Source organism: Lolium perenne, chromosome 7 (genome assembly GCF_019359855.2).
Source record: "Lolium perenne isolate Kyuss_39 chromosome 7, Kyuss_2.0, whole genome shotgun sequence".
Classification (NCBI taxonomy): Eukaryota; Viridiplantae; Streptophyta; class Magnoliopsida; order Poales; family Poaceae; genus Lolium; species Lolium perenne.
The window spans coordinates 220,371,470-220,397,213 of record NC_067250.2 but is presented as its reverse complement, the minus strand read 5'-3'; the positions used below and the strand labels follow the sequence as shown (position 1 = coordinate 220,397,213).

At 39.4% G+C, this 25,744-nt stretch overlaps 1 long non-coding RNA gene across 1 annotated transcript; it reads left to right on the top strand.

Moving 5' to 3' along the window:
- Positions 1 to 174: 174 nt before the first annotated feature.
- LOC127313584 (uncharacterized) lies at positions 175 to 3,654 on the top strand. Its single transcript, XR_007859117.1, has 2 exons — positions 175 to 554; positions 2,402 to 3,654. It is a non-coding gene; the product is annotated as an uncharacterized lncRNA (long non-coding RNA).
- The last annotated feature ends 22,090 nt before the right edge of the window (positions 3,655 to 25,744 follow it).

The following is a 25,744-nucleotide window of genomic DNA, read 5'->3' as shown; positions in this document are numbered from 1 at the left end:
CCTGCGATACTGAGGGTTTACCAAACTCAACCCCACCCGCTCCAGGAAGTTACCATAGCAGATGTCAGGCAGGGGAGTAGCCACCGTAGCACCTAGAACACCTCAGTTTCTCTGTAGAAGCTCACTGGAGTGGAGATCGGCGGAACCAATCCTCTCCTGTACATGGCTGCAGGACCAGGACACCTCTTCTTCCCCTCATCTCTGTATTATCTCTCCACGGAAACCAGAGATCGTGCACCACAGCTCCAACCTAGAAGACCTAGGACCAGATCACAAGGAGGATAAGGGGAGCGACTGCCTGTGGAAGAACCACTGCTCTTGGGTTCGTTGGTGGCCGATTCTGTGGATATCCGCAGTGGCGGCAAGCGGCAAACACCATGGTGGACAACCTGTGTGCCAAGAAACGAATCCCTGGCGCTGCATATATCCTCGCCATCGCCTCGCCGAGCCTGTCAGCACCCGTTGTCCATACCGACGCTGGAGATGAGAAATTGCGTAGGAGACCAAGTTCATCCCCAACTAATTCGAGATGTTCCAAATCCCCAATCAGTCAGGTAATACTTTACACTTCAAGGGCACCAAGAATCTAAATAAAATTGATTTCTGGTTCGCTTGTGTGTTGATCTGCCTCATAGTTCTGAAAGTATAAAATATGGATAAAGATAGAAAAGGGGATCTTCAGTCTGGATTAATCATCGTGGTATAGGAGCTTTTTGTATGAAATCATACTTAAAAGTCTGACATCCTTTAAATAAACATACATGTAAAGGCAAACACACTTCAGAATTGTGGTACGACCATAAACAGGGGTTCTGTATTTGTTCATGTAAATTATACGCTCAGGATGAAACCTTAAATAAGATGCATCGTTTCTATATTAAGAAGAAAATAACTAGAAGCTGATAAGAAGATTACTATTAGAGGTGAAAAGGTAATACATAAATGAATGCCTAGCGCCATGTGAGTTGGAGAATATTTTGATTGGAGAAAGGGATTGTCCAAATTCTGTTTTCGTTTGGTATTCATAAGACATTGTTAGAGATCTCCCCAGATTATATGTGGGCCTGGAAACGAACACACACACACACATGCACTTCTGTTCTAGTCATGGCCAATAATGGTAAATACGTATGCATCAGCTTGTTCTGCCAATGAAAATAGGCTCAACACCTTGCTTATGTCATCTAGTACACACGCATATGAGTGAGGAGATGACCAGGCTAGATCCGCATGTTAGATCTCTGGCAAATACGTATACAGTGGCTGTTCTGAAAATAAACGGAATGGCTAATTATCATCTTTGAAAATACATGAAACCATACCCCTGAATGTCAGAACTATATGCTACTGTCTAGTAATTCATGCTTGCTGGTGCAGGTTTGGTAGTAGCTTATTACATCACACTTCACTGAACTTAGAAACTACAGTGTGGCATCGGAACTATGCTTCTCATGTATTTTATACTTGCACTTTTAGCTTCAGGTTCACAACCTAGCATCGCTTTACTGTAACCTATAATTCTGGAGCAGCAAATTAATACTTCGCCATGATCAGTATTAAGTATATGTTTGACTTAGTCTCAAGAGTTAACTAGCATGTTAATTTCCTCTTCCTTGCAATAGCATTTAGCTATAACCAATGAAAATATTTTACTTCCATGTCCGCACTAGGACTCCACATGACCATTATCAAATAAATAGTACCATCTCTGTGGTATATCCTCAGGTCCCAGTAGATGAACTAGCCGGTAAACCATCAGGTTACACTTAAGAGTGATAAGCTAGCTTGGCTGATGTTTGGAATTTAGTTATTACATTCCTGTTGTAATGTGCCAGTAGTGTTTCCTAAAGACTTAAACTATTTTTTTACCAGTGAGAGTTTGGATGACACCATTCATGTAGTTAAAATGATCAACTCAGTGACTTGATTATGCTGGTTCAGATTTATAATCATATATGATCAAAGAACTATAGATGTCAAGGACCTTCAGTTAAACATATTAAGAACCACGAAACAAACTTTATTGTTAGATTTACTCCAATGCTTATAGAACAGCAGGTACCTTCAGACCTGTTTTGGGTTCTTAATAATTCTTCTGAACAAGTAATAAATAACTTAAAGTAAATCTGCCGGCGATTTAAATACTATTTGTACTAATAAATCTGAAACATAAGCATCATATCTTAATCAAACCTTGTGTGTACCAAATTCCTTAGGGAGTATACATGAAAGAATTGCTTCTGTTTGATGTAATGTCATGTGCAAGATATAATAAACAACCAAGGCTTATATGAGTTCATCATACAGACTCCAGTAGCTGTTGTAGCATACATGTATCACATACCCTGTGATGTTGTGTACTTTGGTTTTAGTCTTGATTGGACTTCATTTGCATTTCCAGTTTGAATCTTCTCTGGAGTTCTTTTGGCTGAATTGAATCTTCGACATTGACCTTCAATGATTTTGATTGCTCTCCGAGTATCTCAGGCAAGTCCATTCTTGCATATCCTTGATTATTTTTATCAAAGTATTTGCCAATCTACTATTGTATATCACCTGCATCAAACAAAAATGTATCTTATAAATAATATGACATGCATGTTGATCGGCTGATGGAGCAGCCGGTGAACTATTATGGCTGGTAGTCGAACCCTGTGTGGAGGCTGTGAAGCCATTGGAAGGCGGGTTCGACTACAAGGGATATCACCATTAGGATCTAATCAACAATTGCCTTCTTGAGCTCAAGCGCCGTAGTGACCGCGTTGACCATATGACCCTGACTGGGAAGGGCGGAGCTGAAGTAATTCCATCTTACGGCATATCTCCCAGGGATGGCAGTTGGGGTGTGACCTCTACTGTAGGCGACCAACTGTCTAAACAAACTAAAGGCCTCTACTGAAGACATTAAACTGATCGGGCAGGTAGCTGGTTTTGCCAGCTACGATGTGAGATATGTCAAAGAAGTTGGGTGAAAAGGCTTCGTGTCCACGGGTGTGTGAATGGGGCTAGCTACCTCGGAAACACAACCATGGGCGTCTGTGGGTAAAGTAACGCACCTCTGCAGAGTGTAAAAAATTGTGGCATTGTCACTCCCTGTTCCGGGAAGGAGCTGCGAACGTGGCGAGAAAGGAATCCACAGGGGATTCTAACAGCTCGTGAGGCAAGAAGATCATAGATTTCAGAAATAAAACTTGAACTCTTTCCTCAGAAATGTTTTCGAAAATTGTGAGTTGATGGACCATTGGTCCTAGTAGTTGATAGTGCATGAAAACTGTTTTGTTATATATCCTGGACTTGTTGAGTACTTCGTGTACTCATCCCTTCCTACAAAATCCCCCTTCTTAGATTGTGAGCTGGTGGATGCGGGAGTAGAATATTCGGACCTCCAGGAGGAGAAGACCGAGGAGCAGGCAACCGCCGAAGGATGAGTCAACTACTACATGGACTTCAATGGCAACCTAGTGCTGATCGGTAGAGTTAGTAGTATGGGTTGCGGCAAGATAGTAGTTCAGAGTGTTGTTCAGTATTAACTCGGTTATAATTTCCTTGTTCTTTTGGAGTTGTTGTTGTACTTGGTAGCAGAACCTTGTAATATGTTTCAGTTTGGATCTTCTTCAAAACTTGTAATATAATTTTGTACTATGGACGCTCCAATGCTTTGTTGTGCTACTCTGGTCGACATATTGTTCGAGATACTTCACTTCCCTTGCAATATGTCGAAGACTTGCATGTTACTATTTTGTAATATGTCGGGTCGCTTCAGGTAAAATATTGACTTCGGCTTTTGTTTCTTCTAATTCCGAGAATATTTCATGTACAAATTTTCTGAAATACAAAAACAACAGAAAACAGGGAACTGGCACTGTGATATTGTTAATAGGTTAGTGGCGGAAATCATGTAAAAGTGCAACGAAGTGTAAGCAAAACATATATGAATTGGTGTAAAACAAGCATGGAGCATCAAAAATTATAGATACGTTTGAGACGTATCAAGCATCCCCAAGCTTAACTCCTGCTCGTCCTCGAGTAGGTAAGTGATAACAAAGATAATTTTTGAGGTGGCATGAAGCCAACACAATCTTGATCAAGCATGTAAAGCATTGTGATCTGGGATCTAAGTACTCTAACATAGGCATAATAGATTTGATTCAATAGAACTTAGCAACTATGTTATAACATGAAGAGTAACTCAAACAAAGGATAATAAATAATAGTGCATTGAAAGTAACTGTGTGTTTATGATCAGAGAGTAAACATAATAAAGTGGTACTCAATATGTCCTTACGGAATAGCAAAATATAAATGCAAGGACACCTTCAAAGTTCAGAGGCTGACTAGATACAACTAATTTGAGAGAAAGCAATAGCACAATCATGAATCAATGAATAATAATTTTTGGACTATGCACATTGTACTAAGAATGACAACTATGCTCCCTTAATCAGTGCATAAAGTAGAAGATGAAGACTCAACATAATAGTAAAAGAGAGACTTTTTGCAGAGTAAGCAAGATAAACAAGTTTTATAAACCTTCCAAAAAGTATGGTACTTATTAGCTTTGAGCTCTGATTGCCCCTATCATAAGCATCTTGAATGGTTAAAGTTAATGTGAGTCAAAAAAGAACTATACGCTTGCAAATCACAAGTTGAAATCTCATGCCCCTTGAATGCGAGTACCTAAATCTCATGCTACTCAACTTAGGTCCTAAATAAGTTTTTGTCATTGTGAGTATACATATATCATTGAGAACCGCCAACAGGGTACCTCTTGCCCGATGATATGGAGGTACTCTTGTAGGAGCGATCCCATGCCAAAATGATAAGACAAACATACAGTGAGCATCCCAGCAATTTTTTATTTACTATGGGTATAGCTTTTTATTGCAAATGCTTCATCGAATGCTCACTATGGCTTAGCTGTAAATTTCCACCATGAATGATGCATGGCTTAGATTAGCAGCCCAGGCATTTCTCTAACTCATATACAAACTCCATGGACTTATAAGTTTCCATTTTATTTTGCACTGCTAGGCATCCATAAACAAAAGAACATGACATCAACTAAATATAAGTGCAATGTCGAAAGTGTTCCCAATGAAAGCATGGTTCTACTAACTCCCAACTCACAATTTGCTGGAAACAATGATCAAATTTATTAAGTACAAGAAAGTAAATGTGCCATCAAGTTCGTGAGAGCTTTACTGACTAATTTTCTCATGCCAAGATTTAATTTGGAAGATAAATACAAACACGATGAATTACTTCGAATAGAAATAATGCTACTAGGTAGATATGGTGGACACAATTGGAAAACTTTGTTTCATGGTGGTTGGATGCACGAGTAGAGTTCATACTCAGCACAGACGAAAGCTAGAAAAAGACTAGGAGCGACCAACTAAGAGAGCAATAATGGCCATAATCATGCATAGCGACAAAACATTACCAATCAAATAATAAAGTGATATTACAAGTTAAAACTAAATGATCATGGAGGCTTTAGTTGACTGGTTATAGTCATAACATGGTGTAAGCATGCGCCAAGTCAACCCAATAAAGGATCGAAGGAGAATACCACAATATTCTGCTTTTATGATAGAAACAACACACGATTCTTTCAATGACACATTATGCACTCACCGACATTTGAAACAAGTAATGCTACAACAATAAATACTAAGCATATGACAAGAATAATATCCAACATGACATGCCAAAGTATATGCCACAGTCTAAACAAGCTCCTTTTTGCATCACTATAGTCATGAAATATTTTACTCGTATCCAATAGCAATCAACTTATTTGAAATAAATATCAGAGATGAAATTCAATATGGACCAGAGAGCTAATAATACACAAATAAAAAATACTAACATGCTCTGAACAAAATTCAAGTGAAAGAACAAGAGCTAAACGTAGTACCAGAAAACTAGAACACTCGCAGAACAATAACAGCAAAAACTAGAGCGTTCTATGCAATTAAAAGGGAGTGAGTCTTTCTCCAAAACAAATGTGCCAAGATCCAACATATGCTACAGCAGAAAAACTAAACTAAACTAAAAAACAAAAAATAAAGATACTCCAGGAACAACACATAGCGTATGAAGCAATAAAAATATAGCGCATCGAAAGATGACATGTTGCTTTGTTGATGAAGAGGGGATGCCTTGGGAATCCCCAAGGTTTCATGCTTGTACCTCTTGAATATGTCTTGGGGTGCAGGGGGATCTCCAATATTGAGCTTTTTTCCATTCTTCATCTCATCACATCATTCTTTTTTTCGTACACTTGAAAACTTCCTTCACACAAAACTTCACACAATTCTTTATTAGCAGCATTAGTACAATCAAAATAAATAAATTCACTTGGGTTCAATACTAACATATATCAAAAATATACTAAAGCATAAGCTACTTTAAAAACCTTTCAAAAAGCTTTTTGATGAAAAGAACACAAAAAGAAAGAGATTTATGAGGCAAATGCAAATAGTGTAGAATTCTATCAAAACAGAACAACATGTAAAGATTGATTTTTTTTTTTGAAAATTCTATGTTTCTTATCTCGAAAAGTTGTCACTAACGAAAGTTAGATAATAACCTGGGGCATATGCATAAAAAATGATAGCTCAAAATTCCGCTCTGGCTATTTTTACGAATTTTTATGGTAACAACACAGAATCTGTTTTTATGAAAGCAACTTCCCCAAATCTTACTTTCTTCCTATTAGAGGCTATTCTTGGCACAAAAAAGAAATAAAAATGATAAGAAAAGGTTATTACAGAGGTAATAACTTACAAGACTCAACAAAAAGAAAAAAATACTGTAAATAAAACATGGGTTGTCTCCCATAAGCGCTTTTCTTTAATGCCTTTCACATATGCGCAGAAAAAGTGCGAGCATCAAGTATCATCAAGTGAAGAAGCATTAAGATCAATGCGAGAAATCTTTTCAATAAAGATTTCTATTTTATCAATATGAGTCTTAGAAGACTTTTTCTCAACACTTTAAGGTTCACAAATTTCATCAAATGGATTTTCAGGAACAATCCAATCAAAGTTCTTTTCCCAGGCTTCATGCATTGTTACTAATTTGAAAGTTATTGGTATTTTACCTTCTCTACTATTTTTGGTTTGGTCAAGTGTACCGAAGATATCTACACATGAGCCTAGCTTACCAAACCGATTAAAAACTTCCCTAGCTTCCATAACCACATCTTTAAATTCTCGAAGCAAAGTTTCTAGGATAAAAACTTTCTTTTCATCATCCTCAATTTCCTGGAGTTTAAAAAACATTTGCTGCATAAATGGGTTAAGGCTAACAAATGTAGCCTCCAACATTTGAACTAAACAAGCTGCATCAGTTTCATAACTAGGAGCAAGTTCTACTAGGGATTTATCCTTAATATCTTTATGCTTACTAACATGATTGAAGAATTTTTCAATGTTATCTTTCCCAATTATAGAACCATTACCTATAGATAGGTCCTTCAAATCGTACTTAGGAATCAACATATTGAACTAGAAACAAAATAACAACTATGTAAGAAACTATTTTTTTGTTTTTTTATATAAAGACAACTATAAAAGTAAACTATTTTTTTGTTTTTTTTATATAATGAAGCAAACAAGACAAAGTAAAGTAAAGTAAGCAAACTATAGCAAAGTAAAAAAGATTGGAGATGAGAGACTCCCCTTACAGAAATCCTCTTTCTCCCCGGCAACGGCGCCAGGAAAAGAGCTTGATGGCGTGTACTCGGCGTATGCGGACAGGCTATTGGGGAACCCAAGAGGAAGGTGTGATGAGCAAACCGGTGAGATTGACAACTTCACTATAAGTTGGGGCAAAGTATTTGGGTTGTGTTGTGTGCAGGTTCCATGTTGCTGCTGATGCCGGTAGTGCGGCCTGCCACTAGTCAGCCAGCAACACCTTCAGAAGTCACACCTTTCTCCTACTGGTCGATTAAACCTTGGTTTCTTACTGAGGGAAAACTTGATGGTGTGATCATCACACCTTCCTCTTGGGGTTCCCCAACAGCCTGTCCGCATACGCCGAGTACACGCCATCAAGCACTTTTTCTGGCGTCATTGCCGGGGAGAAAGAGGATTTTTAGGGGAGCCTCTCATCTCCAATATTTTTTTTACTTTGTTATAGTTTACTTAGTTTACTTTTCCTTGTTCTTGTTTGCTTTCATTACATCAAAAATACAAAAAAATAGTTTACTTTTATAGTTCTCTTTATATCTAAAACATAAAAATTAGTTTCTTACATAGTTGTTATTTCGTTTTTAGTTCAGTATGTTGATTCCTAAGTACGATCTGAAGGACCTAGATGTAGGTAGTGGTTTTATAATTGGGAAAGATAACATTGAAAAATTCTTCAATCATGTTAGTAAGCATAAAGATATTAAGGATAAATCCCTGGTAGAACTTGCTCCTAATTATGAAACTCATGCAGCTTGTTTAGTTCAAATGCTGGAGGCTAAATTTGTCAGTCTTAACCCATTTATGCAGCAAATGTTTTTAAACTCTAGGAAATTGAGGATGATGAAAAGAAAGGTTTTATCCTAGAAACTTTGCTTCGAGACTTTAAAGATGTGGTTATGGAAGCTAGGAAAGTTTTTAATCGGTTTGATAAGCTAGGCTCATGTTTAGATATCTTTGGTACACTTGACCAAACCAAAAATAGTAGAGAAGGTAAAATACCAATAAATTTCAAATTAGTAGCAATGCATGAAGCCTGGGAAAAGAACTTTGATTGGATTGTTCCTGAAAATCCATTTGATGAAAGTAGTGAACCTAAAAGTGCTGAGAAAAATCTTCTAAGACTCATATTGATAAAATATAAATCTTTGTTGCAAAGACTTCTCGCATTGATCTTAATGCTTCTTCACTTGATGATACTTGATGCTCGCACTTTTTCTGCGCATAGGTGAAAGGCGTTAAAGAAAAGCGCTTATGGGAGACAACCCATGTTTTACTTACAGTATTTTTTTTCTTTTTGAGTCTTGGAAGTTATTACTTCTGTAATAACCTCTCATTATCATTTTTATTTCTTTTTTGTGCCAAGAATAGCCTCTAATAGGAAGAAAGTAAGATTTGGGGAAGTTGCTTTCCTAAAAACAGATTATGTGTTGTTACCATAAAAATTCGTAAAAATAGCCAGAGCGGAATTTTGAGCATTCATTTTTTTATGCATATGCCCCAGGTTATCATCTAACTTTCGTTAGTGACAACTTTTCGAGATAAGAAACAGAGGATTTTCAAAAAAAATCAATCTTTACCTGTTGTTCTGTTTTGATAGATTTCTGCACTATTTGCATTTGCCTCTTAAATCTCTTTCCTTTTGTGTTCTTTTCATCAAAGAGCTTTTTGAAAGGTTGCTAAAGTAGCTTATGCTTTAGTAGATGTTTGATATATGTTAGTACTGAACCCAAGTGAATTTATTTACTTTGATTGTACTAATGCTGCTAATAAAGAATTGTGTGAATTTTTGTGTGAAGGAAGTTTTCAAGTGTAGGGAAAGAAGAATGATGTGATGAGATGAAGAATGGAAAAAAACTTAAGCTTGGAGATGCCCCTGCACCCCAAAAAATATTCAAGAGGTACAAGCATCAAAGCTTGGGGATTCTTCAATCATGTTAGTAAGCATACAGATATTGAGGATAAATCGCTGGTTGAACTTGCTCCTGGTTATGAAACTGTTGCATCTTGTTTAGTTCAAATGCTGGAGGCTAGATTTGTTAGCCTTAATCCTCTTATGCAGCAAATGTTTTTTAAACTCCATGAAATTGAGGATGGTGAAAAGAAATATTTTTCCTAGAAACTTTGCTTAGAAATTTTAAAGGTGTGGTTATAGAAGCTAGGAAAGTTTTTGATCGGTTTGATAAGTTAGGCTCGTGTGTAGATATCTTTGGTACACTTGACCAAACCAAAAGTAGTAGAGAAGGTAGAATACCAATACCTTTCAAATTAGTAGCAATGCATGAAGCTTGGGAAAAGAGTTTTGATTGGATTGTTCCTAAAAATCTACTTGATGAAAGTAGTGAACCTAAAAGTGCAGAGAAAGGGTCTTCTAAGACTCATATTGATAAAATACAAATATTTGTTGAAAATACTTCTTGCATTAATCTTAATGCTTCTTCACTTGATAATACTTGATGCTCGTATTTTTACTGCGCCTAGCTGAAAGGCTTTAAAAAAACTCTTATGGGAGACAACCCATGTTTTATTTACAGTAGTTTTTTATTTTTGTTGATTCTTGGAAGTTATTACTACTGTAATGACCTCTCATTATCATTTTTATTTCGTGTTTGTGCCAAGAATAGCCTCTGATATGAAGAAAGTAATGTTTGGGGAAGTTGATGTCCTGAAAACAGATTCTGTGATGTTAGCGTAAAAAATCGTATAAATAGCCAGAGTGTAATTTTGAGCTGTCATTTTTTAGGAATATGACCCAGGTTATTATCTAACGTTCGTTAGTTTACCACTTTTCGAAATAAGCAATAGAGAAGTTTCGGAAATTTCGATCTTTACCTGGTGTTCTGTTTTGATAGATTTCTGCACTATTTACATTCGCCTCTTAAATCTCTTTGTTTTTCACTTCTTTTGATCAAAGAACTATTTGAAAGGTTGCTACAGTATCATATGCACTAATAGATGTTTGATATATGTTATTACTGAACAAAAGTGGATTTGTTTATTTTGATTGTACTAATGCTGCTAATGAAGAATTGTGCGAATTAAGTTTTTGTATGAAGGAAGTTTTGAGGTGTAGGGAGAGAAGAATGATGTGATGGAGTGAAGAATGGACAAAATCTCAAGTTTGCGTATGCCCCTGCACCCCAAGACATATTCAAGAGGTACAAGCGTCAAACCATCAACAAAGAAATAGGTCATCTCTCTATACACTATATTTTTATTGCTTCATACGCTATGTGTTGTTATTGGAGCGTCTTTATTTTGTTTTTTTGTTTCATTTTGTTTTGTTTGTTGTAGCATATGTTCGATCCTGGCACATTTCTTTTGAGAAAGACCCGCTCCTTTTTAATTGCATAGAACGCTCTAGTTTTCGCTGTTATTGTTCTACGAGTGTTCTAGTTTTCTGGTACTGCGTTTAGCTCTTGTTCTTTCACTTGAATTTTATTCAGAGCTCGTTAGTATTCATTATTTATGTATGATTAGTTCTCTGGTCCATATTGTATTTCATCTCTGAGAGTTATTTCAAATAAGTTGATTGGTGTTTTGGATACGAGTAAAATATTTCATGGCTATAGTGATGCAAATGGAAGCTTGTCTAGACTGTGGCATATATTTTGGCATGTCATGTTGGATGTTATTCTTGTCATATGAATTCTTAGTATTTTGTAAGCGTGACTTGTTTCAAATGGCTGAGAGTGCATAATGTGTCATTAAAAGAATTGTGTGTTGTTTTTATCATAAAAGCATAGTATTATGGTATTCTCCTTTGATGCTTTATTGGGTTGACTTGGCACATGCTTATAACATGTTATGACTATAACCAGTCAACTAAAGCCTCTATGATCATTTAGTTTTTGATTTGTAATATCACTTATGTTTTGATTGATAATGTTTTGTCGCTATGCATGATTATGGCCATTATTGCTCTCTTAGTTGGTCGCTTCCAGTCTTTTTGCTAGCCTTCACATGTACTGAGTATGAGCTCTACTCGTGCATCCAACCACCAAAAACCAAAGTTACCAATTGTGTCCACCATATCTACCTATATGTGGTATTTCACCGTGATACGTCTCCAACGTATCGATAATTTCTTATGTTCCATGCCACATTATTGATGTTATCTACATGTTTTATGCACACTTTATGTCATATTCGTGCATTTTCTGGAACTAACCTATTAACAAGATGCCGAAGTGCCAGTTGCTGTTTTCTGCTGTTTTTGGTTTCAGAAATCCTAGTAAGGAAATATTCTCGGAATTGGACGAAATCAAAGCCCAGGGGCCTATTTTTCCACGAAGCTTCCAGAAGTCCGAAGGAGAGACGAAGAGGGGCCACGAGGGAGCCACACCCTAGGGCGGCGCGGCCCCCCCTTGGCCGCGCGGCCCTGTGGTGTGGGGCCCCCGTGCCGCCTCTTGACCTGCCCTTCCGCCTACAAATAGCCTCCGTGACGAAACCCCCAGTACCGAGAGCCACGATACGGAAAACCTTCCAGAGACGCCGCCAACGCCGATCCCATCTCGGGGGATCCAGGAGATCGCCTCCGGCACCCTGCCGGAGAGGGGAATCATCTCCCGGAGGACTCTACGCCGCCATGGTCGCCTCCGGTGTGATGTGTGAGTAGTCTACCCCTGGACTATGGGTCCATAGCAGTAGCTAGATGGTTGTCTTCTCCCCATTGTGCTATCATTGTCGGATCTTGTGAGCTGCCTAACATGATCAAGATCATCTATCTGTAATTCTATATGTTGCGTTTGTTGGGATCCGATAATAGAGAATACTTGTTATGTTGATTATCAAAGTTATATCTATGTGTTGTTTATGATCTTGCATGCTCTCCGTTATTAGTAGATGCTCTGTCCAAGTTGATGCTAGTAACTCCCAGAAGGAGTATTTATGCTCGATAGTGGGTTCATGTCTCCGTGAATCTGGAGGGGTGACAAGAACCTCTAAGGTTATGGATGTGCTGTTGCCACTAGGGATAAAACATTAGTGCTATGTTCAAGGATGTAGTCACTAGTTACATTACGCGCAATACTTAATGCAATTGTCTGTTGTTAGCAACTTAATACTGGAGGGGGTTCGGATGATAACCTGAAGGTGGACTTTTTAGGCATAGATGCAGTTGGATGGCGGTCTATGTACTTTGTCGTAATGCCCAATTAAATCTCACTATACTCATCATGATATGTATGTGCATGGTCATGCTCTCTTTATTTGTCAATTGCCCAACTGTAATTTGTTCACCCAACATGCTGTTTGTCTTATGGGAGAGACACCTCTAGTGAACTGTGGACCCCGGTCCAATTCTCTTTACTGAAATACACCCATCGCAATACTTGTTCTACTGTTTTCTGCAAACAATCATCTTCCACACAATACGGTTAATCCTTTGTTACAGCAAGCCGGTGAGATTGACAACCTCACTGTTTCGTTGGGGCAAAGTACTTTGGTTGTGTTGTGCAGGTTCCACGTTGGCGCCGGAATTCCTGGTGTTGCGCCGCACTACATCCCGCCGCCATCAACCTTCAACGTGCTTCCTGGCTCCTCCTGGTTCGATAAACCTTGGTTTCTTTCTGAGGGAAAACTTGCTGCTGTGCGCATCATACCTTCCTCTTGGGGTTCCCAACGAACGTGTGAGTTACACGCCATCAAGCTCTTTTTCCGGCGCTCGTTGTCGGGAGATCAAGACACGCTGCAAGGGGAGTCTCCACTTCTCAATCTCTTTACTTTGTTTTGTCTTGCTTAGTTTTATTTACTACTTTGTTTGCTGCACTAAATCAAAATACAAAAAAATTAGTTGCTAGTTTTACTTTACTTGTTATCTTGTTTGCTATATCAAAAACACAAAAAAATTAGTTACTTGCATTTACTTTATCTAGTTTGCTTTATTTACTGTTGCTAAAATGGCCAACGCTGAAAATACTAAGTTGTGTGACTTCACAACCACAAATAATAATGATTTCTTATGCACACCTATTGCTCCACCTGCTACTACAGCAGAATTCTTTGAAATTAAACCTCGCTTTATCGAATCTTGTTATGCGAGAGCAATTTTCTACAGTGTTAGTTCTGATGATGCTGCTGCCCATCTTAATAATTTTGTTGAACTATGTGAAATGCAAAAATATAAAGATGTAGATGGTGATATTATTAAACTAAAATTGTTCCCTTTCTCATTAAGAGGAAGAGCTAAAGATTGGTTGCTATCTCTGCCTAAGAATAGTATTGATTCATGGACTAAATGCAAGGATGCTTTTATTGGTAGATATTATCCCCCTGCTAAAATTATATCTTTGAGGAGTAGCATAATGAATTTTAAACAATTAGATACTGAACATGTTGCTCAAGCTTGGGAAAGAATGAAATCTTTGGTTAAAAATTGCCCAACCCATGGACTGACTACTTGGATGATCATCCAAACCTTCTATGCAGGACTAAATTTTTCTTCACGGAATTTATTAGATTCAGCTGCTGGAGGTACCTTTATGTCCATCACTCTTGGTGAAGCAACAAAGCTTCTTGATAATATGATGATCAACTACTCTGAATGGCACACGGAAAGAGCTCCACAAGGTAAGAAGGTAAATTCTGTCGAAGAAACCTCTTCCTTGAGTGATAAGATTGATGCTATTATGTCTATGCTTGTGAATGATAGGACTAATATTGATCCTAATAATGTTCCATTAGCTTCATTGGTTGCACAAGAAGAACATGTTGATGTAAACTTCATTAAAAATAATAATTTCAACAACAATGCTTACCGGAACAATTCTAGTAACAACTATAGGCCATATCCTTATAATAATGGCAACGGCTATGGTAATTCTTATGGGAATTCTTACAACAATAATAGGAGTTCACCCCCTGGACTTGAAGCCATGCTTAAAGAATTTATTAGTACACAAACTGCTTTTAACAAATCTGTTGAAGAAAAGCTTGGGAAAATTGATATACTTGCTTCTAAAGTCGATAGTCTTGCTGCTGATGTTGATCTTTTGAAATCAAAAGTTTTGCCTAATGAAAATCATCATAATAAAATTGTTACTACAGCAAATGCCATTCAAGTTAGAATTAATGAGAATATAAGATTAATGGCTGAACTGCGTGCTAGGTGGGATAGAGAAGAAAATGAAAAACTAGCTAAAGAGAAGAATGTAGCTAAAGTTTGGACTATTACCACCACTAGTAATGCTAATTCTACACATGTTGCTGCACCTCCTACCATTAATAATAAAAGAATTGGTGTTAGCAATGTTTCCACTTCTAATGCAAAGCGCGAAAAACTGCCTGAAACTGCTAAAACTGCTGAAACTGCCTGTGATAAAGCTGCTGAAATTTTTTCCAACATTGGGGATGATGATCCCATTGCTTTAGATTATAATGGTTTGAATTTTGATGATTGCCACATCTCTGAAGTTATAAAGTTCTTGCAAAAACTTGCTAAAAGTCCTAATGCTAGTGCTATAAATTTGGCTTTTACACATCATATTACAAATGCTCTCATAAAAGCTAGAGAAGAGAAACTAGAGCGCAAAGCCTCTATTCCTAAAAAGCTAGAGGATGGTTGGGAGCCCATCATTAAGATGAAGGTTAAAGATTTTGATTGTAATGCTTTATGTGATCTTGGTGCAAGTATTTCTGTTATGCCTAAGAAAATTTATGATATGCTTGACTTGCCACAACTGAAAAATTGTTATTTGGATGTTAATCTTGCTGATCATTCTACAAAGAAACCTTTGGGCAAAGTTGATAATGTTCATATTACCGTTAACAATAACCTTGTTCCCGTTGATTTTGTTGTCTTGGATATTGGATGCAATGCATCTTGTCCCATTATATTGGGAAGACCTTTTCTTCGAACTGTTGGTGCTATCATTGATATGAAGGAAGGTAATATAAAATATCAATTTCCTCTCAAGAAAGGTATGGAACACTTCCCTAGAAAGAGAATGAAGTACCCTTTTGATTCTATTATGAGAACAAATTATGATGTTGACACTTCGTCTCTTGATAATACTTGATACACACTTTCTGCGCCTAGCTGAAAGGCGTTAAAGAAAAGCGCTTATGGGAGACAACCCATGTTTTTACCTACAGTACTTTGTTTTTATTTTGTGTCTTGGAAGTTGTTTACTACTGTAGCAACCTCTCCTTATCTTAGTTTTGTGTTTTGTTGTGCCAAGTTAAGCCGTTGATAGAAAAGTAAGTACTAGATTTGGATTACTGCACAGTTCCAGATTTCTTTGCTGTCACGAATCTGAGTCCACCTCCCTGTAGGTAGCTCAGAAAATTAAGCCAATTTACGTGCATGATCCTCAGATATGTACGCAACTTTCATTCAATTTGAGAATTTTCATTTGAGCAAGTCTGGTGCCATTTTAAAATTCGTCAATACGAACTGTTCTGTTTTGACAGATTCTGCCTTTTATTTCGCATTGCCTCTTTTGCTATGTTGGATGAATTTCTTTGATCCACTAATGTCCAGTAGCATTATGCAATATCCAGAAGTGTTAAGAATGATTGTGTCACCTCTGAATATGTCAATTTATATTGTGCACTAACCCTCTAATGAGTTGTTTCGAGTTTGGTGTGGAGGAAGTTTTCAAGGATCAAGAGAGGAGTATGATGCAACATGATCAAGGAGAGTGAAAGCTCTAAGCTTGGGGATGCCCCGGTGGTTCACCCCTGCATATATCAAGAAGACTCAAGCGTCTAAGCTTGGGGATGCCCAAGGCATCCCCTTCTTCATCGACAACATTATCAGGTTCCTCCCCTGAAACTATATTTTTATTCCATCACATCTTATGTGCTTTTTCTTGGAGCGTTGGTTTGTTTTTGTTTTTTGTTTAGTTTGAATAAAATGGATCCTAGCATTCACTTTATGAGAGAGAGACACGCTCCGCTGTAGCATATGGACAAGTATGTCCTTAGCTTCTACTCATAGTATTCATGGCGAAGTTTCTCCTTCGTTAAATTGTTATATGGTTGGAATTGGAAAATGATACATGTAGTAATTGCTATAAATGTCTTGGGTAATGTGATACTTGGCAATTGTTGTGCTCATGTTTAAGCTCTTGCATCATATGCTTTGCACCCATCAATGAAGAAATACATAGAGCATGCTAAAATTTGGTTTGCATATTTGGTTTCTCTAAGGTCTAGATAATTTCTAGTATTGAGTTTGAACAACAAGGAAGACGGTGTAGAGTCTTATAATGTTTTCAATATGTCTTTTATGTGAGTTTTGCTGCACCAGTTCATCCTTGTGTTTGTTTCAAATAAGCCTTGCTAGCCTAAACCTTGTATCGAGAGGGAATACTTCTCATGCATCCAAAATACTTGAGCCAACCACTATGCCATTTGTGTCCACCATACCTACCTACTACATGGTATTTTCCGCCATTCCAAAGTAAATTGCTTGAGTGCTACCTTTAAAATTCCATCATTCACCTTTGCAATATATAGATCATGGGACAAATAGCTTAAAAACTATTGTGGTATTGAATATGTAATTATGCACTTTATCTCTTATTAAGTTGCTTGTTGTGCGATAACCATGTTTACTGGGGACGCCATCAACTTTTCATTGTTGAATTTCATGTGAGTTGCTATGCATGTCTGCCTTGTCTGAAGTAAGGGCGATCTACACTGAGTTGAATGGTTTGAGCATGCATATTGTTAGAGAAGAACATTGGGCCGCTAACTAAAGCCATGATCCATGGTGGAAGTTTCAGTTTTGGACAAACATCCTCAAATCTCTAATGAGAAAAGAATTAATTGTTGTTGAATGCTTAAAGCATTAAAAGAGGAGTCCATTATCTGTTGTCTATGTTGTCCCGGTATGGATGTCTAAGTTGAGAATAATCAAAAGCGAGAAATCCAAATGCGAGTTTTCTCCTTAGACCTTTGTACAGGCGGCATAGAGGTACCCCTTTGTGATACTTGGTTAAAGCATATGTATTGCGGTGATAATCCAGGTAGTCCAAGCTAATTAGGACAAGGTGCGGGCACTATTGGTACACTATGCATGAGGCTTGCAACTTATAAGATATAATTTACATGATGCATATGCTTTATTACTACCGTTGACAAAATTGTTTCATGTTTTCAAAATCAAAGCTCTAGCACAAATATAGCAATCGATGCTTTTCCTCTATGGAGGACATTCTTTTACTTTTAATGTTGAGTCAGTTCACCTATTTCTCTCCACCTCAAGAAGCAAACACTTGTGTGAACTGTGCATTGATTCCTACATACTTGCTTATTGCACTTATTATATTACTCTATGTTGACAATATCCATGAGATATACATGTTACAAGTTGAAAGCAACCGCTGAAACTTAATCTTCTTTTGTGTTGCTTCAATGCTTTTACTTTGAATTATTGCTTTATGAGTTAACTCTTATGCAAGACTTATTGATGCTTGTCTTGAAGTGCTATTCATGAAAAGTCTTTGCTTTATGATTCACTTGTTTACCCATGTCATATACATTGTTTTGATCGCTGCATTCACTACATATGCTTTACAAAAAGTATGATCAAGATTATGATGGCATGTCACTCCAGAAATTATCTGTGTTATCGTTTTACCTGCTCGGGACGAGCAGAACTAAGCTTGGGGATGCTGATACGTCTCCAACGTATCGATAATTTCTTATGTTCCATGCCACATTATTGATGTTATCTACATGTTTTATGCACACTTTATGTCATATTCGTGCATTTTCTGGAACTAACCTATTAACAAGATGCCGAAGTGCCAGCTTGTCAAGTTTCTGCTGTTTTTGGTTTCAGAAATCCTAGTAAGGAAATATTCTCGGAATTGGACGAAATCAAAGCCCAGGGGCCTATTTTTCCACGAAGCTTCCAGAAGTCCGAAGGAGAGACGAAGAGGGGCCACGAGGGAGCCACACCCTAGGGCGGCGCGGCCCCCCCCTTGGCCGCGCGGCCCTGTGGTGTGGGGCCCCCGTGCCGCCTCTTGACCTGCCCTTCCGCCTACAAATAGCCTCCGTGACGAAACCCCCAGTACCGAGAGCCACGATACGGAAAACCTTCCAGAGACGCCGCCAACGCCAATCCCATCTCGGGGGATCCAGGAGATCGCCTCCGGCACCCTGCCAGAGAGGGGAATCATCTCCCGGAGGACTCTACGCCGCCATGGTCGCCTCCGGTGTGATGTGTGAGTAGTCTACCCCTGGACTATGGGTCCATAGCAGTAGCTAGATGGTTGTCTTCTCCCCATTGTGCTATCATTGTCGGATCTTGTGAGCTGCCTAACATGATCAAGATCATCTATCTGTAATTCTATATGTTGCGTTTGTTGGGATCCGATGAATAGAGAATACTTGTTATGTTGATTATCAAAGTTATATCTATGTGTTGTTTATGATCTTGCATGCTCTCCGTTATTAGTAGATGCTCTGGCCAAGTTGATGCTAGTAACTCCAAGAGGGAGTATTTATGCTCGATAGTGGGTTCATGTCTCCGTGAATCTGGAGGGGTGACAAGAACCTCTAAGGTTATGGATGTGCTGTTGCCACTAGGGATAAAACATTAGTGCTATGTTCAAGGATGTAGTCACTAGTTACATTACGCGCAATACTTAATGCAATTGTCTGTTGTTAGCAACTTAATACTGGAGGGGGTTCGGATGATAACCTGAAGGTGGACTTTTTAGGCATAGATGCAGTTGGATGGCGGTCTATGTACTTTGTCGTAATGCCCAATTAAATCTCACTATACTCATCATGATATGTATGTGCATGGTCATGCTCTCTTTATTTGTCAATTGCCCAACTGTAATTTGTTCACCCAACATGCTGTTTGTCTTATGGGAGAGACACCTCTAGTGAACTGTGGACCCCGGTCCAATTCTCTTTACTGAAATACAATCTACTGCAATACTTGTTCTACTGTTTTCTGCAAACAATCATCTTCCACACAATACGGTTAATCCTTTGTTACAGCAAGCCGGTGAGATTGACAACCTCACTGCTTGGGGCAAAGTACTTTGGTTGTGTTGTGCAGGTTCCACGTTGGCGCCGGAATCCCTGGTGTTGCGCCGCACTACATCCCGCCGCCATCAACCTTCAACGTGCTTCTTGGCTCCTCCTGGTTCGATAAACCTTGGTTTCTTTCTGAGGGAAAACTTGCTGCTGTGCACATCATACCTTCCTCTTGGGGTTCCCAACGAACGTGTGAGTTACACGCCATCACACCGCCACTCCAAAGTAAATTGCGTGTGTGCTACCTTTAAAGCTTCAAAAATTATCACATATTTTGTGTAAATTATAGCTCATAGGAAAGTAGTCTAAAAACTATTGTGGCTAGCACTATGTTTTATGCATTTTTAGTTCTGATAAGTTGCTTGTTGTGTGATAACCATGCTGTCATGGGGAACAACATCAATATGTCTTTGTTGAATATCATATGAATTACTATGCATGCTCATCTTATTTGAAGTAAGGGAGATTTACCATGTGTTGCAAAGATTTGAGTATGCAAATTGTTAGAGAGGAACATTGGGCCGCCAACTAGAGCCATATTCACATGGTGGAAGTTTCAGCTGGGCAAAAGTTCAAATATCTGTTGTCCTTGCTTTCCCGGTATGGATGTCCAAAAAAGTTGAGATTCATCAAATTTGAGAAATCAAATGAGATCCATCTCCTAAGGACCTTTGTACAGGAGGCAAGGAGATACCCCTTTGTGACACTTGGTTAAAACATATGTATGTGATGAAAATCCATGGAAGTCCAAGCTAATTAGGACAAGGTGTGAGCACTATTAGTATATTATGCACGAGGCAAGCAAACTTATAGGAAGTAATTATGCATAAGCCATACTATTTATCACTACCGTTGACATATAGCACATCTCAAAATAAATATTTTCAACACTCCTATTGCTTTCAAAATAAAAAGCTCTAGCACATGGGTAATCCCTGCTTACCTCTGCGAAGGGCCTTTCTTTTACTTTCATGTTGAGTCTCCACCATCTACTCTACGCACCAATTAAGAGAGCATAGTTATCATTCTTAGTGCAGTGTGCATAGTCCCAAAATTATTATTGATTGATTCATGATTGTGCTATTGCTTGTTCTCAAATTACTTGTATCTAGTCACCCTTTGAACTTTGAAGGTGTCCTCGCATTTATGTTTTTCTATTCCATAAGGACATGTTGAGTACAAATTTATTATATTTACTCTATGATAATAAACACATAGTTGCTTTCAATACACTATTATTCATGATCCTTTGTTTGAGTTACTCTTCATGTTATAACATAATTGCTAAGTTCAATTGAATTATATCTATCATGCCTATCTTAGAGTACTTAGATCCTAGCTCACAATGCTTTACATGCTTGATCAAGATTGTGTTGGCTTCATGTCACCTCAAAAATTATTTTGTTATCACTTACCTACTCGAGGAAGAGCAGGAGTTAAGCTTGGGGATGCTGATACGTCTCAAACATATCTATAATTTTTGATACTCCATGCTTGTTTTACACCAATTCATATGTGTTTTGTATACAGTTTGTTGCACTTTTACATGATTTCCGGCACTAACCTATTAACAAGATGCCATATTGCCAGTTCCCCGTTTTCTGCTATTTTTGTATTTCAGAAAAGTTGTACAGGAAATATTCTCGAAATTGGACGAAACAAAAGCCGAAGTCAATATTTTACCGAAATGAAGATGAAGTCCAGAGGGGGGACGAAGACGCACCACAGGGCGGCCACACCTGCCGTTGGTGCGGCCTAGGGCTGGCCCGCGCCAAGGCATGGTGTGGGCCCCCTGGGCACCCCATCGACCTGAATCCTCCACCTATTTAAGCACGATCTCACGAAAACACTGGAGACCTGAGCCAAAATGCACGAAAAGTTCCATCGCGGCCGCCATCACCGAACCCATCTCTAGGGGTTCTGAAGCTCTTCTCGGCACCCTGCCGGAGGGGGGAATCATTGCCGGAGGCATCTACATCGCCATGCCCGCCTCCGAAGGATGCGTGAGTAGTTTATACCTGGATTATTGGTCCATAACAGTAGCTAGATGGTTGTCTTCTCCACCATGTGCTTCATGTATCGATCTTGTGAGCTGCCTTACATGATCAAGATCATCTTTATGTAATCCTCTATGTTTGGTTTGCTGGGATCCGATGAATGTTGAATACTATGTTAAGATTGATTATATATTCATGTCATATGTTATTTGTGATCTTGCATGCTCTCTGTTGCTAGTAGAAACTCTAGCCAAGTGGAGAATTGTGACTCCAAGAGGGGGTATTTATGCTCGACAGTAGGTTTATTCCTCTAGCAATCTGGGAGAGTGACTTTATAACTTCTAATGTTGTAGATGTACTGTTGCTACTAGGGATAACCCGGGATATTTTATGATTTTCCACACTTTTCTTGAAAGTGTCTATTATTTGCCACATGACCACCACCTGTCAGTGACACATAAAATGGCAAATGATAGAAGTGCAAAGAAAAGTGTGGCACATTATAAAGGGATTTATATTTTCGTGCCCTCGGTTCCTTAGTTGTGCTCAGTTTTCCCCAGCTACTTAGTTTTTCCTCAGTTTTCCCTAAGTCCTTGTATGAAACCCGCAGAAGCAGCTCAGACAGCAGGATTCCAGTTTAGTTGACCGTTCCGTGCTGACGTGTGGGGCCGCATCGTGTGGACCCGCGTCGCGTGGTAGAAAGGGACCGCGTGGGACAGGACGAGATAGCGTTTGGTTGCACGTGAGCAGGAGCTGGGTTTTGTCTCTCTCTGCCCAAATTGGCATTTTCCCTTTTAAGAGCACATTTCCCCTCTTTCTCTCTCTGTCTTTTTCACCAAATTAGTATCAAATCAAGAGAAGCTTCTATTTCTGCCTTTTGGCCCTCGTTTTTTGCCCAATATGGCAGCAAATCTAGAAGCTAGTATATGATAAATTCACAGTAGCATAATCAAAAAACTAAGTATAATACATAAACTGCATACAGCAGCCAAAAGCAGCCAATAACGTTGTTAATGTTCAGGACAAACTAAGCTGGAAAAAAAATACAAGACGCACGCAATGTATGGCCAACTAGAAGATTCCTCATTGCTCATATATTTCTTCGTCGCCCCATTCGTGCATTATCCCAAGGAAATATTCATTGAACTCCTTCCGTCTGCAGTGTGCGGCCAATACATCCTCCAGACGGTATGGCCTGTGTTCATTTCTCAGACCGTAGTTTCCCATTCTATCCACATATCGTGGCCACTCATCCCAGGCCTTTGTATCATGAATGTACTCTCTGATATAACCCAAATCGGCGTAGTAGATGCAGCCAGGTCGAAGTGTCGGGTGCACTCTGGTGTTGACGGAGATACACCGGATATAATGCACGAAGAAGGCATGACTGCCAATGTTACTGACCAGATGGAGAGAGAGGCTCTGAGTGTCCACATGGTACACCAATGGTTGGACCTCCAAAAGCATGTTGTCCAACAACACAAGCAGCAGATCACCATCCGACTTCACAAGATAGAACTTGTCATTTCCAAGTTGTGGAAATGAAATTAGTGTCTCCATCTTGACAGTGCTCGCGCGCTGCTGCAACTGTACATTGGTGCACACTATTCTTCCGGACTCAAAATTGTCCACAACTATTGCATACAGTTCACCATTGAACGGGGTAATGCAACGCAAACCATGGTTCTCGATCGAAAAACTTCCATCTCCCCAATCTTCATATATATCCTTAGTTGGAGTGCTCTCATCGACCCAACTAATTTCGTTCGGGTAATGTGAGCAAACGAAGACCATAGTCGGGGATTTGATTACAGCGACTGAATTCAGAAAAACAGATGGCATCTGTGCCTCAAACATAGTGTTCGATGCCTTCGTGAGTGGGTTCAGAAGCCGTATCTTGTGCGGCGGGTTCTTCTGGGAAAGCACGATGACGCCACGGCAAAAGCCAACGAAGTAGTATCTAAAATATATTGATGAAGATAACATTCAGCACTAAGATTGAAAATAAGAATAGATTAACCCTATAGATATGGAGGAATTTGGAAGAATTTGAACCTTGCACGAACTTCCGATATATCTATGGTGACGTAGCGGGATGTGCCGAGTTGGAGGAAGATGAACTCAGCGGCGCGTGGAAGGGCGTGGTCTACCATGATCCATTCGTGCAGGTGCACGTCGGGCTCAGGTAAACCTGAGCGCCAATTTCTACAGACTTGCCTCATAGCAGAGTAGGCGTCCACGTACTCCTCATTCGCCGGTAAGCATTCGCTGATCTTGTGAAGTGGTCCGTCACCCATGAGAGAGGCCCAGCTCACGGAGGCGCCGCGCTTGGATGCGCCGCCCTCGGAGGCGACAGGCTCGGTGGCGACAGGCTCTGAGGCGCCGGGCTCGGAGGCGACGGGCTCGGAGGCGATGGGCTCGGAGGCGACGGGCTCGGAGGCGACGGGCTCGGAGGCGACAGGCTTGGAGGCGATGGGCTCGGCGGCGACGGGCTCGGATGCAACGGGCTCGGAGGCGACGGCCTCGGAGGCGACGGGCTCGGGGGCGATGGCCGCCGGCACATTCTTCTTCTCCATCGCCGGCAGGGCTCGTACGGCGGTTGAGGTTTTTCCTTCGATTTGGAGAAGTTGATGGGACGTGAGAGGCGTGGTTTCGTGCGTGAGCGAGAATGAGACGTACTGTGTGCAGAGGGAGGGAGAGAGGGGCTTACGCGTCCTAAATGCGACCCGCGTCCTACGCGTCCACTAGTGCACGTTTGCACCGCGACACGCGTCAACAATGGCACGTCTTCCACTTCTGCACCGCAACACGCGTCCTCGAGTCTAACCCTGGAAATTTAGATATACTCAGGTATACCCTCGAGTCATATACTAGCATTTTTTGTGTGCTCAGTTTTCCCCTTGAGTGCTAATACTGGTTAGTGCAATATACTCAGTTTTACCCTCAAGTGGCTGGTCAACAGAGAGTCAACAAATGGGATTAACCAGTTAAATGAATTATTTAATGTGCAAAAAATTCTGAAAAAGAGTGGCACTTACTCATCGAGTCTTTACCACAAATTGCCACTTCTCAAATCATAGATAAATCAAGTTTTACCACAAATTGCCACTTCTCAAATCACCTAGTAGCTATGAAGGTGCATGGTTTTCCACAATAAGCCCTACCCAAAACAGCTTTCCCCAAAACATACTTTGTCTGAATGAGGCCATAATTTTCACACTTATGTATATTTGTATTGCAAATAGTTTGAGGTCGGCCAAGATGGGTTTCATTATACAAAACACGCATTTTTCATTTTTTAAATCTCATATTTGAATCCCTTAGTCTGTTTACTACTCACTTGCCCTTGGTTTCTTGATACTACTCAGTTTTGCCCTCTTCCTTCATAAATTCTCACAGACGCCCAACATTGGACCCTGATTGGTCTAGCCCATGTCACGCGGATCGTGCCCGCCGACCGTTGATCGTATGATTTAACGGGCAGGCTAACCCCTATCTCTCTCTGGTCGGGGCCACCACCCTCTCTCTCTCTCTCTGTCGGCGGTTAGCTTCCACCCTCTATGTATGCTAAGGGCGGTTACCCAGTACGCTGAAGTTTGATTTTCTGCATTATTTTTCACGAGCTAAATTATAAACTCTTTTAGGCATTATTTTTCACGCAAAAAATGATAAACCATCATCGATTTGTACTTTTCACGCAAAAAATGATACACCATCACCCATTTGTTGTAGCCATTACTTTTCACGCAAAAAATGATACACCATCACCAATTTGTTGTAGCCATTACTTTTCACGCAAAAAATGATGAACAATCACCGATTTCTTGTAGCCATTACGGTAAAATGATAAACTATCATGAATTACCATTTCTTTTAGCCATTACTTTTCACGGTAAAATGATAAACTATATCACGAAGTTCCATTTCCGTCAAGATAGTCCGCCTTACTTTTTTGTTGAGATATACTCCCTCCGTCCATAAATAAGTGTACTTTTAGCTTTTGTACTAAGTATAATATTTTAAGTTTTGACCAACCGTAAATAAAAA